The 17,981-nt window shown below is 42.2% G+C and overlaps 1 protein-coding gene across 1 annotated transcript in view; it reads right to left on the bottom strand.

The window, feature by feature from the left end:
* The window catches only part of DSCAM (DS cell adhesion molecule), a 695,768-nt gene that overhangs the window by 186,371 nt on the left and 491,416 nt on the right, over window positions 1-17,981 (bottom strand). The window lies entirely within an intron of this gene.

The raw sequence follows: 17,981 nt of genomic DNA on the forward strand, positions 1-17,981 counted from the left end.
TGAATCAGGGACACCTGGGGCAGAGCCAGACTATCGTAAGGGGGGGCTATGAGGGGTCTGGGGTGGCATCCCCTCCCACCCCACTCCAGACCCCTCATAGCCCCCCCTTCTGATAGTCCGGCATATCTGATAATCCGGCACCCCCGGGGTCCTAAAGGTGCCGGATTATCGGAAGTTTACTGTACTTCCAATTGTAAATTAAAATTGCTTAACAGAATATGATTTAGGAAAATCACTTGGACGCTGTATACGTAACCCAGAATGGAGGGAATAACATATGTCCACAAAGGGTAACTCACTTTGGATGTGCCTACACTACACTGTTATTTCAAGATAACTAACTATTTTGAAATAAGGTGTGTGTGTAGATTCTCCAATGCTGCTATTTTGAAATAGCCCCTCACCAGCACCATTTTAAGTTATTCCTCTATAGGTGTTCTTGGGGCTCTAAATCAAGATAGCATGTCCACATTAGGGAAGCCTGCCTCAGACTAATTTTGGGGCTTCCCTGAAATGTAGATGTGGTATTTCAAAATAAACTGTTTGGCTACATCTACACTGCAGGCTTTTTGTGCAAGAACTGTTTTGTGCAAGAGTTCTTGTGCAAAATGTCTTCGACAAGAGCATGTCCACACTGCCATGTGCTTTTGCGCAAGAGATGTGCTTTTGCGCAAGAGCGTCCATGGCAGTATGGACGCTTTCTTGTGCAATAAAACTCTGATGGCCATTTTAGCAATACGGTTTTCTTGCACAAGAAATTCATGTTGCCTGTCTACACTGCCTTCTTGTGGAAGAGCTCTTGCGCAAGAGGGCTTATTCCTCGTGGGGAGAAAAATAACTTTTCTGGAAAAAGCCCTGTTTTCCGACACTGTACTGTAAATTTTACTTGCGCAAGAACACGCGTGCAGTGTAGATGCGCTGCAAAAAGCCTGCAGTGTAGACGTAGCCGAATTCCAGAATAACTATTCCAGAATAGCTTATTTTGAAATAGCTGTGCAGTGTAGATGTACCCTTTGTTTGCCTAAATCTGTGTTAGGGCATAAAATGGCTTATGAATGGTACATCTTTTGCTTTTTACATTTATTCTACAGTCAGTATACGTATAGAGTACTGTCATATTTTAGGCCTAAGTCTCTGACCTTAAGGAAAACAGTGATTTGGGCCCAAGATACCTAAATAATCACCGAAAGCTCTGGGATGAGGACTGTGGTTGACAAGTCTGACCCTCGGACACCATTGAAAAGAGTTCTTCTCTACAGGTGAGAGAACTTTCTTTAAGACCAGTTCAAAATTATGGTAACCAATGTTACATTAGTAACTTAGTTCCATCTCAAATCTCATCTCTTTCTGTTCTAAGTGTGAGGTACACGTCTTCAATTCACACCACAGCATCTATACAATAAACTTTTTTTTAATAACAAAGTTATTTTTAAAACCCAACTTTGTATGTAATTTTCCTCCCTGGGAGCAGAAGAAAAGAAAGACATTGGCAAATGTTTGTCACCTCTCAAACATTTTATGAAAGGTGACAGAAGTACTGATGGGTGTGGAATAAGAACTAAAACAGAACAGTAGAAGATACTGTACAGATAACCACTACATAAATCCATGGCAACAGAGATACAAATCCGATGGCCAAATTTTGCTGTTGGCTGTACAGAACTTGGTATGTACATGTCCAGATGCTGGCATTGCCATCATGTTTTTGCAGCTCGCGGCACAAAGAAGCCATAAAGCCAGTGTAGCCAGCCAGATGAGGTCTGCCTCCATGCAGTGGAATTTTCCAGAGGCACCAAGCCAACGTAACAGCAGCCTCTATGAGACACCCCCTCCCTGAGCCCAGGAGCAAGTTGCATGGGATGAGCTTCTCTACATGCTGCTGCTATCTGGCTGTTGCATGAAACCCTGGGAGCCAATGGAAGTTGATGCAACTTAAAGCTGCTTTCTGCCTACTCTGACTTACTCTGAGGTGTGTCTACACAGCAAAGTTATTTCAAAATAACTATGAGTGTCTATACAGCAATTCTATTATTTCAAAATAATTTCAAAATAACAGATGGCTTATTCCGATTTCTGTAAACCTCATTCTACAAAGAATAATACCTATTCCGAAATAGCTATTTTGAAATCAGGTGTGTGTAGACGCTCCATTTCTTCTATTTCAAAACTGCCTCTCACCAGGGGCATTCTAAATTATTCCTCCTGAGGCTCTAAATTGAGATAGCACATCTACATTAGAGAAGCCTGCCTCAGACTAATTTTGAGGCTTCCATGCAGTGTAGACGTGCTATTTCAAAATAAGCTATTTTGAAATAACTATTCCAAAATAGCTTATTATGAAATAAGCGTTCAGTGTAGATGTAATCTGAGTGACCAGCCTGTCCAGCCATTAGAAGATGAGGGGAGTACAAAGCCACATTTGTATTCATCCTCCTCTTCCACTGTTTCACTGTGTTCTCCTGAGCTATAGCTGATGTTTTGGACCAAAGGGATCTGATCTTTAAAAACCTTTTTTTCATGGCATCAGATAATTTGTAAGCAGGATTTCGAATATCTTGAAAGGACAGAGTCACCCCTCTCATCACTCTCATACTTTGTATCTCCATTAGTATAATGGTTTTTGTTTTCAGGATACTCTGAAAAAAATATGTTTCTACTTCTTTAGAGACTATGTTTATCTCTGGGCTAAGGAAAGGCATAATAAATCCCAATGCTTTGGGCTATAGTATATTATAGCTATCAATCTAATGGACAAAACACATGATAAAAGACTCCAGGCCTCTTTTTGCCAACACTGACTGGCACTTTTCATAAAATCTATGAAGACCTTCATTCATTTGGTTTAGAATTTCCTTTAACTTTTGCTTTAATGGAACTACCTCAACTTCCAAATACTGTACATGGCAATGTGCAGTAAACAAAAAAGGCAATAGTGATATCTCAGCTGCATGCAAAGCAAGACGTGAATCATATCATCCAGCATGGCTTAACACATGTCATGTTTAACCGGTTAACCGAATATGCCTGTGGCATGCCCAGGCCAGTCACAGACAGGGGCTGCTCCGGCCGGACTGGAGCACCTCTATCTGCAGTCAGCCCCATGGGGCTGACGCAACCCCTTGACTGTGGATGGTGGGGAAATGTTCCAGCCCCTGCCAGTAAACCAGAACCAGTAAGCATCACCCATGAAAGGTGATACTTACCAGCTGACTGGCTAATCTTTCACATCCCTAGAGCTGATTACAACAGTTAGTCTTGTGATTATGAAACTTGTTTACTACAAAGTTGGGCTAAGAGCATCAAATGGCGGTCAGATATTTTCATTTATCACTAACATATTCAGATTCAAACTGGGGCCCTAGGGAGAAAAGATTACATGTTCCATTATCAATTGGCAGAGCTACCAATTCCCTAGGTGGTCCACGTTAATACTCTTGACACATGGTGACTGATGTAACCCATTAGTGTAAATCTACTTAGAATTACAGGAAACCCTCTTATAAAGAATATTTATCTGACAAAAGCTGCTTATCTAATAAAGATTGTATGATAAACAGAGTATAATGCATTTGTTTTAAATCTCTCCCCTGCAACCTAATCTTTGGCAATAGTGAATAACTATCATCTTTCTATAACTAATAAGAAGTATCACCTCCAAACGAAGACATTTAGAAAAATGTGGCAGAACGGGAGAAAAGAATAAAACTATGCAACATGCTAAGGAAAGGAGCAGTGAAGGACATAATTTAGTTCGATGTTGTCCAAATCTTCCTTGCCTTATGCTTGCAATATGATAGGTAAGTTCCCTATCATCCTAGTTACGATTGATTGGGAAATTTTAAAAAATTGCTGAAAAATTGTTGAAATTTTGAATGTATATGAAAAACCAGACAATATTTTTGTGAAAGTTTTCCCTAAAATTCAAGTCTATTTTTGCCAGCTAGGACCTTCTAGAACAGACTGAGGTTCGGGAGCCATAAGTGACTCTTTAATACACACAGAAACCCTACATCAAATGAACATGTTTTTAGATTTCCAAATCTGAGCACTCAAACTTTGGGAAATGGCAGAACTTAGGCTTCCTAGGAAACCTTAATTCTGCCCCCTTGTGCCTATGCAGAATGATACAATTTTTAATTAAATGATCACATACTGGTTGTTCCACAGAAACCATGTCTCATTTAATTTGCAGGATGGACAGTAGTCAGGCAATGAATCAGGGTTGATTAGTAAATGAGGCTATTTGTAGGCCTGTTTCTTTTGCTTGAGAAGTTCATAGCGTGTAGTAAATAAGACAAAGCAGCGCAGGAAGACAAAGGATGGTTTTGTGATTAAGGATGTGAACTCCACTCAGGTTAATTTAGTTCTAGCCCATCTTCTGCCACAAAGTTCCTATATTATGTTGGGCAAGTGGTTTACACCAACATTCTGGGAGGTCATCACTAACTGTGTGGTTCTCATTTTCTAAGTGACCGACTTGAAAGCCTGATTTACTGAAGTGTGGAGAAACTGGCCCATAATTAGAAGAAACAAAATTTTAGCAACATTATGTTTGCCAAAGACTTAAAGTCTGATGAACCAATGCTTTCTCCAAGGCACTCTTAGAAACTTTGTGGAGACATGTAAGCCAAAATGTACCAATATTAATACTTTATATTTAATTTAGCTGCTTGCATGAGCATATCATCAGCCAAGAAGTCAGTTCAGAGCTTGATCTACAGTGAGCAGCTCATGAGAAAGTTGATCTCTAGTGAACTGTAACAAAAATAATTAAAAAATGCAGGCATATCCACAGTAGGGACAAAAGGAAAAGCCTGTTCAGTTGTGTCAGTTCAATGCATTTTTAATACAGCTGCTAACAAATAATAATCCTTCGATTCTCTTTCCAGAAGCCTGCAAAGTTGCTGGCAACTCCAATAACTTACCCAACTCCTATTGTTGGTTCTGCCATCTCCTGTGTTCTAGTCCTTCACAAATCTCAATCCCTTCTACATCTCTATCTGAAGCTCGTGTTCCTTGCTTTGGGTTTGGTCAGAACAAAAGCCTATAATATCATGCACACTCTTTCCCTCCCCCCTCTCATGTCAAGTCTCTCCTCCTTTCTTAGCAGGCTCCTGCTGGGTCCTTTACATAGGTTGTATTCCTTGTAGAGACTTGGCCTTGGTAGGAGGTGAAAAAATGGCCACTGAAAATTTACTTTATGTGTCCAGCAGAGCAAGCTGGCAACTGCAATTTCTGTAAACCTAAATAAGCAGGAGTTTTGTAGAAAACCTCAAAAGGTCTGGAACGTCATTTCAGAACAAAAACCCACCCCAAAATTAGGATCATTATCTTAATCTTAGCCAATCTTCTGAAAATTAGGCTGGAAATCTTATGAAAACAAGCCATCTGTCAAGAATTTTATTTTATATAATGCGCAGGCGCATCCCCATAGTATCTGGGTGTCTAATTCCTGTGTTTACTACAGGTTGAAACTCTCTAGTTTGGCTGCCTCAGGACCTGACTGCTGCTGAACCAGAGAATTTGCTGAACCATAGCAGGTCAATATTTTCTAGTCGCATTACCAACAGTTCCACTACTTACTGAGCTCTTAGAAGACACTTAAGAGTAAATTAGAGCTAAATAACAGCACAGAACACTGTGTGACAGGACTGGTGGCTGTAAATAAACTTTATGGAATCACAGAAAACTTGGCCACACCTAGAGCTGGCCTTACCAGGTGCCAAACTGAGGGGGTGCGCCACTAGGATCCAGAGTGTAGAAAACTGTGTCTCCTGCTGGTGCATATGTATTCTCTCTGCTCTAGCTGCACAGAGATGGTGGAGTGCTGTGCTGATGGAAGGAGGGCACAAGAGACATAACAGGAAGGCAGGAGAAAAGGTGACATGGAGGCATCATTTCAGCTCCCCGCTTCGGGTGCCAAAATGTTGTGGAGTGGTCTGGCCACACCCATGATAAGTGGACATCCAGCTAACTAAAATCATACTGGACCACAGATGTTGCTGGACCAAAGATTGCCAGACAAGAGAGGTTCAACCTGTACGTCTGGTTGGGATAGAAATACTGCAAGAACATGCTTTTATGCTGTTTTATCACTTCTCCTACTGGATTCAACTAGAAACAAGAAGAACAGAGCAATAACTATTAGGCTACGTCTACACTGCCTCTTTTTTGAGGAATAGACAATGCAAATGAAGTGCTCATTAGCAACTTCTCGCACTTCATTTGCATAATCTCTTCCGATGCTTTTTGAGCAAGTGGTTTTTGTGCAAAAACAATCAGTGTAGATGGGTCTGCTTCGCACAAAAAAGCCCTTTTGTGCAAGATCCTAATGCCTCAAAAAAGGAGTTATAAGGATCTTGTGCAAAAGGGGTTGGTTTTTTTTGCACAAAACGGACCTGTCTACGCTGATTGTTTTTGCGCAAAAAGCCTCAGGCAGAGAATATGCAAATGAAATGCGAGAAGTTGCTAATGAGCACTTCATTTGCATACTCTCTGCCGGCAAAAGAGGCAGTGTAGGTGTAGCCTTAGTGTTTTAAATGTTCTCTACAAGCTTGTCTAGAGTACACCAAAATTCCGAAAAAGGATATGCAAATTCCGTGAGAATTTGCATATCTTCTTCCAATCTCACTTTCGAAAGCAGAGGCATCTCTTCCTCAAAATATGAGGTTTACGTGGCTTTTCGAAAAAAAAGGGGGGAGGGTTGCTGAAGAAAATGCTTCCTGACTACTTTCACTTTTGAAAGCTCTGCTTTCGAAAGTGAAATCGGAAGAAGATATGCAAATTCCTGCTGAATTTGCATATCCTCTTTCGGAAGTTTGGTGTAGTCTAGACATAGCCTATTTGACTTTCCAAGTCTCAGAAGGATTTCTTTGTGTTCAGATTTGGACTTGATTTCAACCAGATTAAATCACCCATCTATATTTGCTATATAGAAAGGCATTAATTTCATGAAGGTGTGTTTATTCAAATCTGATATTTGATAAAGGCAAATGCAGGCCCACTTATTGGGGTGTGAAGCAAAGGAGGCAACTAACTGTCCTGGAGCCCAACAATCCAAAAGAACCACAGCTCCCCTGCCACAGAAACCGCTAATGTGGCAGCATCTGGAGCCCAAAGCCTTTTAAATTGCTGCTGGAGCACAGTGTGGTACACTCCAGACAGTGCTGAGGTCTGAGGGGAGCACTCCATGGTCCAGGTGGTGCTGAGGTGAGGGCTGGCTGCCCTTGGTCCCCCTTTCTACTCAAGCCCTGCCCCCCACCTTGCCCAGAGGCCCAATGAGGCTGTTGGCTCCCCTGCATAAATGGGATGGCAACAATCAGATTGTCACCATCATTACTAGAATATGAAGACTGAATAAAGGCACTGAAAAGGATAAAGATAGTCATGCATATAAAGCACAGGTCTGTGAGGCTACGTCTACACTCTAGTGTTATTTCAAGATACTCTGGTATAGCTGTCCCCGTGTCTTAACAGCAAGCCTGTTATTTTGAGCTCACTATTCTGACATCCCTGTAAACCTCATTCTACGGGGAGTAAGGGACGTTTTGGAATAGTGCTTTATTTCAAAATTTGGCACTGTGTAGACCAGTGGTTCCCAAACTTTTCAGCATCATGCCCCCTTTTTGATTTTTGAGAAACACTCACACCGCCCCCCCCCCAAAAATAGCAGCAAAACTTGGGGAGGAGAGGGTTGATGGGGGAGGCAAGGTCACCTCGCACCCTCCCCCAGAATTTCTTCATACCCCCCAGGGAACCCATGGTGTAGACACTGCCAAATAACAAAATAGGCTATTTCAAAATAGCATTGAAATAAGATACACAATTTATATAGCCCAAATTGCATATCTTATTTCGAATTACAGTGCACTGTAGACATACCCTGACAGAATACCTAGCTCGTATATTGGATTTACAGATTCAGATCTCAAAGTGCTTTATAAAGAAGCACAGTGTCATTATCCCCATTTTATAGATAGGAATTCGAATCTCAGCCCTGTCACAGGCTTCTTGCATGTCCTTCGGAAATCATTTATTTTCTCTCAGACTCAGACCAGGTCTGCACTAAAAAATGATTCTGTGATGAATGTAATGCCCTTTTCTGGACATTCCAGACATTCAGTTATCTAAAGTCTTTCACACTGGTTAACTCTTGAGACCTAACCCTAATTGTCCTGCTGATAAGGGTTAAAACCACAGACAGCAGGTTTTAGTGAGACCCGAAGAATTAGGCTGCAAGTGTAGACATACCCTGAGATACCAATTTGTCAGAAAATAGTATATTTATGGGGGTATTTGTCTATAACCATTCCTGTACAGCTTTAAGACAAACTATTGATTCTATTATAGAACAACATTAAAGTGGTATTGGGTTTTTGTTCACTATTAACCCTCTCATCAGTGTATGTTCTGGAGGCTTTCAGGCTTACTGTGTATTTCCAATTGCCAATCAAGAATGTAGATCCTTCAAGAATAATCTACATGCACATTCATACTCATTCATTTCTTTCTACAGGCTAGTATGTTTGACACTTGAATTACCTTCTTATCTAGTTTTTCATAAAAAAATACAGTAAAAGTAGATCTTCAGTGCGAGTTTTGCTTGCATGACAATGGGAATGGAAAAAAGAAAGCAATGCATAGTGTAAACTAGATTGTTTGATTGAATCATTTATGCTTTATTTGTACGACATTTAACTTTAATAACATATACTGTAGCCGATGTTATTCATTAAGTCCCTCAGCCAACAAAGTTCTTAAGCTTGCAAGTAGTTCCACTGACTGCAACAGGAAAGCCAAGTGCTAAAAGTTAAGCACGTGCTTACAAGCTTTGTTCAATCAGGGCCTGAGATGGAAATTAACTGTAATTGCAGAGGATCCAAGTAAGACTCTGCACTCGTAAGACCCTTAAGGTCTATTAGAGTGAAGTCCTGTCCTCATTGAAGTGAATGGGAGTTTTGTTATTGATTTCTGTGGGGTCAGGATATCATGCTTAGCCTTTAATGAAAATGGGATTATAGTAGTGACTGATAACACCTATAATGGGTATGTTAAATCAGCTTTAACTACAGCATATTATAAAAGAATCAATTAGTATTTAGCAAGCATATGACAATTTCTGCACATTTTTAAATTCTAAGAACAGTTATTGAGCGCTGCTTATTACCATGTATACCCTTGATTCATGATTAATGTACTGTTATTCAATCACAATAAATGCATAAAACGGTTCATTGTTGCATCATTCTGTGCATTTAAGATGTCTACAATCTCAATTGTTTGCTCTCTCAGCGATTAATCACCTAATAAAATCACCAGAAATTCAGTTATGATGGTATTGTTTATCCTATATGCAATGGTGACACCTGATAATTTCACAATCATTGCAAGACACCATGTGGTTTCTTTTGACATCTTGTGACAGGCTGTATTCTCATACACAACTGTTTTCATAGGAAGCAACTGCAGCACGTGGTCTTTGATACATTGTATCTCCTGGCAATGGTGTCATTAACATGTGTATACTATAATTAAAGACTTCAAGAGTGATTTATTTGAGTAAAGCTTAGGAATCCATTTTATCTAAACAGAATAGGAAAACCTAGTAATTTTTTAGCACAGATCCTAAAATCTACTCATTTACAACCCGCTGCAGTGATATTGGGAGACCTATAAATTCAGACACATTAACCAAGAAGTGTTTATTCACTGTTATATTATGGGATCTTGGATTAGAATAATTATACTAATGATTGTTCTCATGGAGATCAATAAGAGAAACACGAACCTAATGGTATTACAGACCCTTTGTCACTCTTGCACCACCAAGACTAGCCTGAAAGCAATTAAACTTCATCAGCATTCTCGACTAACCTAATGAAGCTGAAGTAATTTAGATAGCAAACCTACCACTGTTAATGCAACATCCTCTGACCATCCAAGAGATAAGACAGGAAAATACATTTCTCACAACCTTGTCTGTAAGCCACATACAAAGCAAAATTTCTTTAAGGGAGCTTTAGACAGATCAAGCTTTCTATAACTATATCAAGCTTCATAACTGTTCTATGAACCATGCTGTAGCGACATATATATCTTTAACCATGTAAACAAAGGCTACGTCTAGACTACAGGTTTTTTTCTAAAAAAGTGGCCTTTTTTTGAAAAAACTTCACCTGCATCTAGACTGCTGCCACGTTCTTTCAAAATTAAATCAAAATAACGTGGCATTTTTTTCAACAGCGGTAAACCTTATTTTACGAGGAAGAACGCCTTTTTTCGAAAGAGCTCTTTAGAAAAAAGGCGTTCTTGACTTCAAAAAGGGTGTTCTTGACTGAAAACATCTTGATGCGCTTATGTCAGCTGTAGTACCATATTACAGAATCAAAGCTATTGCAGTTTGATTGCAGATCCCTATTTATAGAATCCAGGGTGGGTAACAAATCCCAAAATCTTTGAAACAAAAAACAGGACTATGTAGCACTTTAAAGACTAACAAGATGGTTTATAAGGTGATGAACTCATCACCTTATAAACCATCTTGTTAGTCTTTAAAGTGCTACATAGTCCTGTTTTTTGTTTCAGCTACACAAGACTAACACAACTACATTTCTATCACTATTCTAAAATCTTTGGAGATACTCAGAAGTTGTTTTCAGCACAAAATATATTTCCTCCTCTCTTAAATTTGGTAAAATTCCAAGTGTAGACACAATAAATCAACACAAAATTACAAGTGTAGACACAATAAATCGACCATTGATTGCTCTCCCATCGACTCCAGTACTCCACCAGAAAGAGAAGAGTAAGAGGAGTTGGCAGGAGAATTTTTAGGCTGTGTCTAGATTGCACCCCTTTTCCATAAAAGGGATGCAAATTAGACACAGAGTAATTGCAAAGAAGCGGGGATTTAAATCTCCCCTGCTTCATTTGCATAAACATGGCTGCCGCTTTTTTTCCGGCTCGGGGCTTTGCCGGCAAAAAGCGCCCGTCTAGACGGGGATCTTTCGGAAAATAAAGCCTTTTCCGAAAGATCCCTTATTCCTCTTACAAAAAGGAATAAGTCCTGTGTAGACACTTAATTAGAAATAGGGGGCCTCCAGCCCTTCTCAGGGAGCCCTGGTGGCCACTCTGGGCACAACCAGGAAAATGTACTCTCCTCTCCCCTAGCCCTAGAGCCATTAAAGGGGTAGACCCTGGCCACAGTGCCTGTGCCAGCTCCAAGCCTGGCAGCCTAGAGCCAGCAGTGGCCACCAGGACCCCTGACCCAGTGGCCCCAAATCATGAGCCAGAAAGCCACTGGCAGCCAGCCTTCCACCTCTCCCCAGGAGCAGTGTGCCAGCTCCCTGGAGCCTGACAGGAGCTGGAGAAGGCAGGCGCCTTCCTGGTCAAGGGTGAAGATCATGGACCTTATTCAGGTTTGGGGAGGATGTCCCCAACGTCCATGACCTCTGGACTAGACGGAGGAATGCGGCCGTCTATGGCAGGATAGCTGCCAGCCTGGCCACCAAAGGCCACATGCGAACCCAGGAGCAGGTTTGCATGAAAATCAAGTTGGTCCGGTGAGACCCCCAACCCTGAGCTTTCCCTCCCCCTTCTTCCTCTTGCTTTCCCCTTCCAGCTCCCTCCTCCCAGGTTTCCCCCACCCCTCTCCTACCCTCTCTTTTCCCCTCTCCCACCTCCTTTTCCCAGTCTCCCCAGAGGTTCATCCCTCCCCCCAGTTTTGTTCAATAAACCCAGTTTCTATTTTTGAACATACATGCCTTTTGTTTGACATCAGGAAGTGGGGCTAGGAAGGGATAAGTGGAAGGATATGAGGGAGGATGGGACATAAGCCCCTGGTGGGGAGGACTGGAGTGGCTCTGAGGGCTCCTCAAGGTGGACACTCTCCTGACAGCCCCCCGATAGATTCCCCCCCCAGATGGCAGCCTGCCGCAAGTGCAGCTGGGCTGATGGCAACGACCCCATGAGGTGCACCGGCGTGCCCAGGGCAGTTCTGGCTCCATGTGGCTGAGTGCTGTGGTGTCCTGAGTGTGGGCACTCCAAGACAGGACTGCTTCGCTGTCCCTCATCGAGGTAGACAAGCAAGCAGGTAACCTTGAGAATTGTCTGTCCATGGTGGGGGTAGGGTTCCTTTAAGCACAGAGCTCAGTTAGCCTCAGGCGGCAGCTCCACACACTAAGTCCTAGCCTGATGCCCTGCCGGCACTGATTCCGGCCAGCCTTAACTTCGGTTCAGGGTTCACTCAGTGTGGACGTGCTATTTCGAAATAGCAAAAAGCTATTTTGAAATAGGTTTTGTGTGTAGATGCGTTAATTCATATTAGCTTAATTCGAATTAACTATTTTGAATTAAGTTAACTCGAATTAACGCTGTAGTGTAGACGTACCCTGAGAGACTGATTCAAGATAGCATGTATTTAACTCTTCTTAACCTCAACAAATTTAAGTGTTGTCTTAAAGAGAGATGATTTCATGAATCAGGGTCTAGCATTCAAATTAGCTTATCTTTGTGGGGGCTTCACCTTCCTCCATCTAAAGGCTTGGTTGTGTATGGAAGTGATTTCAGGATAAGGTACACTGTGAATTTATACTTTTTTATATTTTGTTATTTTTATACCATTTTTATACTGGTATAACTTCATGTGCAGACATTCCTATTGCAGTGTCTGAAGGCCTCTTTCAAGTTTTATGTTGCTTTGGAAGTGGCTTAAACTAAGCTTTAAAAAACTACTCTTATTCCAGAATAAGTGTGTTCACATGGGGAGTTATATCAGTGTAACTACAGCATTTTAACTATACTATATGGCTACGTCTAGACTAACATGATTTTCCGCAAATGCTTTTAACGGAAAAGCGCTTTTGTGCAAAAGTATCAGTAGCCAATCTAGACGCACTTTTGCGCAAAAAAGCCCCAATCGCCATTTTCGTGGTCGGGGCTTTTTTGCGCAAAACAAATCTGAGCTGTCTACACTGGCCCTTTTGCGCAAAAGGACTTTTGCCCGAACGGGAGCAGCATAGTATTTCCGCAAGAAGGACTGATTTCTTACATGAGATCGTCAGTGTTCTTGTGGAAATTCAAGCAGCCAGTGTAGAGAGCTGGCAAGTTTTTTCGCAAAAGCAGCTGCTTTTGTGGAAAAACTTGCCAGTCTAGACACAGCCTATAGGTATATATAGGCAGAATTGGGAAAATGTCTCTGGTAGACAGGCTCTAAGAAACTGAATGGAATTGTTGTGAGATGAATGGGGAAGGAAGTAATACCCTTTTCTGGACATTCCAGCCATTCAGTTAACTAAAATCTCAGTAGTTAACTCTTGGCCTAACCTTAACTGTCTTGCTTTTAAGGGTTAAAACCATAAACAGTGGGTCCTAGAGAGTCTCCAGGAATGCTAGTGAAACAGGAAATGAGTTTGGAGGAGGCCAGGAGAGCTAATGGAAACAGAGTATGGGCTTTTGAATCAGGAGCAGTAGGGCTTCCTGTTCCTCTTGTGTGGCCAGAGTAGAGCCTGGCAGGCCATGAAATAACCCAGGGAGTCAGGCATGGAGAATCTAGCAACATCCATGCCTAGGAAGGGCTAAGTCTTGAAACTACAGATATGTGAGCAGAACAGGCAATGTTTACTCAGAAGTGATCAAGTTATTTTCTTTATTTGTATGTTTGTTGGACTTCTCTGTGTTGAGCACATGTAACTACCCCCTTACACTGTAACTTTCCAAAATGACTCCAAGGCAAGCAATGTTTTTTACTCCATTTTTTCAGTTGCTCTGTAACACCTATCAGCCAAGTAAAGTTTCACCAAGAGAGTTCTCTTTTATTGTTGTTAATAAAAATCACCCTTTAAGACCATGTTCTGATTCGTGTGTCCTAGAAGGTAAGAGCTTCTCTGTGCATGCGCTTAAGACTGCACATCCAAACTACTAAGTGAAGTTAATTTTTTAAGATCTTTGCAGAGGGAGGGTTAAAAGAGCTTGAGGGTACTTCACAAGCATGGGCAGCAGGCAAAGGCCCAGCTGGGGAAGACAAGCCGAAGCACCACCCCTTCCACCCAAAGCCACATCCCTTTCCTCTGAGATCATTCCCCTTCAACAACCTCCCCCCGCAGGCCACGCCCTGTGTACCTCCAGCTGAGGGCTGGAGCTGTCAAGCTGCATGGCCCCAGACTTCCCCAGCTGCCAGGCTGCTATACAGCATGGCCCCAGCCTTCCCCAGTTGCTGGAGAGCCACGCAGCATGGCCTCGCCCCCTGGGCAGCTGGATGGTGTAGGCAGTTTTGGGAAGGCAATGTTTTCACTTGCCTGCGTTACCTGCTGCCCATGCTGCAATACCAATCCAAGGCTAGGGAATCTGTGACCTTGGGGAGTTTTTAACATAAGCCTTTAGTGGCAAGGTATTTTAAAGTCTCATTCAGGTTCCAACCTTCTGCACTCAAAAGCCTCAAAGTGGAGAACAGCCTCAACTATTAGAGAGCAGCATTTATAACGGACAACATGTAAGTGTGTAGCCATGTGGCTCCCCATCCATCTTGCTACTATTGACCTTTTGGATCAAATAATCTTAGGAGCAATGTTCAAAGTAGATTGAAGCAGGAGGGGGAGCAATTGCCATATCAGCCAGGGCACATGTAGATGAGTAGGCTGCTCCTCCAGCACAAGGGAAGAAAAAGCAGGTATGTTCTTCTGTACAACATCTTATTTTAATCCTTGTTTAAGAGCTCTGACATTCTGCCAGTCTTATGCTCAGGATCTAAAACCAAGAAGTGAAAATCCTGTACAACTGGTATATTTTTATAACTTGCTTTGTTGTTCAGAAATATTTTAATAAACTTGAACCATTACACCATGGATTTTATAAATTAACAAAATTCAAAACCTTTTTTCAAAACCATTTATCTATAGGGGTGGCACTTGAAAACGCTTGTGTTTAAGAGTTGGGAGGAGGCCAGTGAATAAAGTTGTTATTTGTATCCCAGACAAAATCTTTTGCAAAATATATATGTTTATAAAAGTAGCAAGGACACACCACAATTGCATATGTTTTTTATTCCCATGTCTAATTATTTATTTAGGCTGCATGAAAAATGCCAGCCAAGCAGAGTTGTTTTATAACAAAAAGCAAAACCCTGTCTGGAACTTTTCAAAGCAGACTGGCTGTAAGATAGGTACAGGTACCGCATGGAATAAGCAACAATCATGAGGACCAGGGATTTGGCAGTCATATTCACCATTAGAATACATGCCCATTTGTATTAAAATACAATAATTTCATCAAGCAATGACTTATATTTTAATTAGAGATGGGCATTAGGCTTTCAAATGGGAAGAGGATTTTCATAACATACAATCTTTTAATAAAGTCTGTTCTGCCTTATTTCAGCTGGGAGTATGACTTTAAATATGTGGCAGAGGGCCAACCTTTGTCAGGAGTGGCGACTGCTGGGTAGACATATGTGACGTAGTGGGGGTGCCTTGCTAGGGCTGTGGCGACCTCTGCTGTCTGTAGCAAGACCCAGCAGGGAAGGGGGCAGTCATTATGCAAAGGTGGCTCCAAACTGGTCTGACCAGCCACCCCGCATGGGGAGAAACAAAGGAAGGTGGATGCTGCCCTGGCTGGGGGCAGGGCTGGAGGAGAGTGGGTTAGTTCCTGTCTGGAAAGCAGAGGAGAAGGAGCTGGGGAGGGGGCTGGGACTCCCCCATCTCAAGGGGGGCACTGAGGCCTCTTAGCCCGAGTTCCTGTAACCAGATGACATCTGTGCTGTGCTATGTCCTGGAGAAGCAATAAACTCCCTCCATTCTACTGTCTGGTGGAGTCTGTTCGTGCCATTTCGGGGTGCAGGAGACAGGGGACCCCAACGTGCCGTCACAACATAATGAGGGGCACTGGCCACATGACCTCCCCACCATGTGACTCCTCCTTACACCACTCTCAGCCCAGGGCAGGCCCTGTTTCTTCCCATCCCAAACTGCCCTCACTCCTCACCTTCACCCCAAATTCCCACCCTGCTTCACCCCCTCCCAGCCTCTTTGTCCTAACCAGCTTTCCTGAGAGACATGGCCTGGGAGACTAGTGGGAGTCCCTGATGCTGGCAGAAGGGGTTGCGTTCTGCTGTAGTCACCAATGGTGGCAGCAGGGAGAATCAGAGAGACCCAATACCAGTCCCTTCTTTTCCCCAAGTTCCCAGCCATGTTGCTGCACTTCCTGCCATCAGTGAGTGTGGGAGAACCCCGCTTCCCCAGACCTCTTTCCTGAACCAATGTAGCTGGGAGCTCGGGGATCACAGTGGTCTGTGGCAGAGTCACACCACTTTCTTCCACCAGTGCCAGTGCCAGTGCCAGGCCCCACACTAGTCCCCTCGTCAACATGGTTTCTAAAAAGGGAAATCATGTCTTACTAATCTATTAGAGTTCTTTGAAGGGGTCAACAAGCATGTGGACAAGGGGTATCCAGTGGATATAATGTACTGAGATTTCCAGAAAGCCTTTGACAAGGTCCCTCACCAAAGGCTCTTACGTAAATTAAGTTGTCATGGGATAAGAGGGAAGATCCTTTCATGGATTGAGAACTGGTTAAAAGACAGGAAACAAAGGGTAGGAATAAATCGTAAATTTTCATAATGGAGAGGGGTAACTAGTGGTGTCCCCCAAGGGTCAGTCCTAGGACCAATCCTATTCAACTTATTCATAAATGATCTGGAGAAAGGGGTAAATAGTGAAGTGGCAAAGTTTGCAGAAGATACTAAACTGCTCAAGATAAGTTAAGATCAAAGCAGACTGTGAAGAACTTCAGAAAGATCTCACCAAAGTAAGTGTTTGGGCAACAAAATGGCAAATGAAATGTAATGTGGATACATGTAAAATAATTCACATTGGAAAAAATAACCCCAACTATTCATACAATATGATGGGGGCCAATTTAGCTACAACTAATTAGGAATGAGATCTTGAAGTCATTGTGGATAGTTTTCTGAAGATGTCCATGCAGTATGCAGCAGCAGTCAAAAAAGCAAACAGGATGTTAGGATTCATTAAAAAAGGTATAGAGAATACAATGGAGAATATCTTATTGCCCTTATATAAATTCATGGTATGCCCACATCTTGAATACTGCAAACAGATGTGGTCTCCTCATCTCAAAAAAGATATACTAGCATTAGAAAAAGTTCAGAGAAGGGCAAATAAAATGATTAGGGGTTTGGAACGGGTCCCATATGAGGAGAGATTAAAGAGACTGGGACTTTTCAGCTTGGAAAAGAGGAGACTAAGGGGGGATATGATTGAGATATATAAAAACATGAGTGGTGTGGAGAGAGTGAATAAGGAAAAGTTATTTACTTGTTTCCACCAAATGAAATTAATGGGCAGTAGATTTAAAACATGTAAAAGAAAGTTCTTCTTCACACAGCGCATAGTCAACATGTGGAACTCCTTGCCTGAGAAGGTTGAGAAGGCTGGGACTATAACAGGGTTTAAAAGAGAACTAGATAAACTCATGGGGGTTAAGTCCATTAATGGCTATTAGCTAGGATAGGTAAGGAATGGTGTCCCTAGCTTCTGTTTGTCAGAGGGTGGAGATGGATGGCAGGGGAGAAATCACTTGATCATTACCTGTTCTGTTGCCACTCCCCCCCCCACCCCAGTATTTGGGGGGACATGTAATCCTTCATGCCCCCAACACATCATCCCTGTTTGTCAGCCAGAGGTGCCACCATATTATACTGCATTGTCGTCTGAAACTGCGTGACATGCCTACGTCACAAAATACCCCTTTCTTGCAGTTTGCAGTGTAGTTGTAGTCATGTTGGTTCCAAGAGATGAGAAAAACAAAGTGGAGGAGATAATATCTTTTATTACCAACTTCTGCTGGTGGAAAGTACAAGCTTTCAAACTACAAAGAACTCATCTTTGGGTTTGGAGAAGGAAATCACAGCATCTGAGCTAATGCAAGTTTGGGCAGATAGTTAAGTATAACTGTGATATCATGGGATT

The sequence above is a fragment of the Pelodiscus sinensis genome, chromosome 1 (assembly GCF_049634645.1).
Source record: "Pelodiscus sinensis isolate JC-2024 chromosome 1, ASM4963464v1, whole genome shotgun sequence".
Lineage (NCBI taxonomy): Eukaryota > Metazoa > Chordata > Testudines > Trionychidae > Pelodiscus > Pelodiscus sinensis.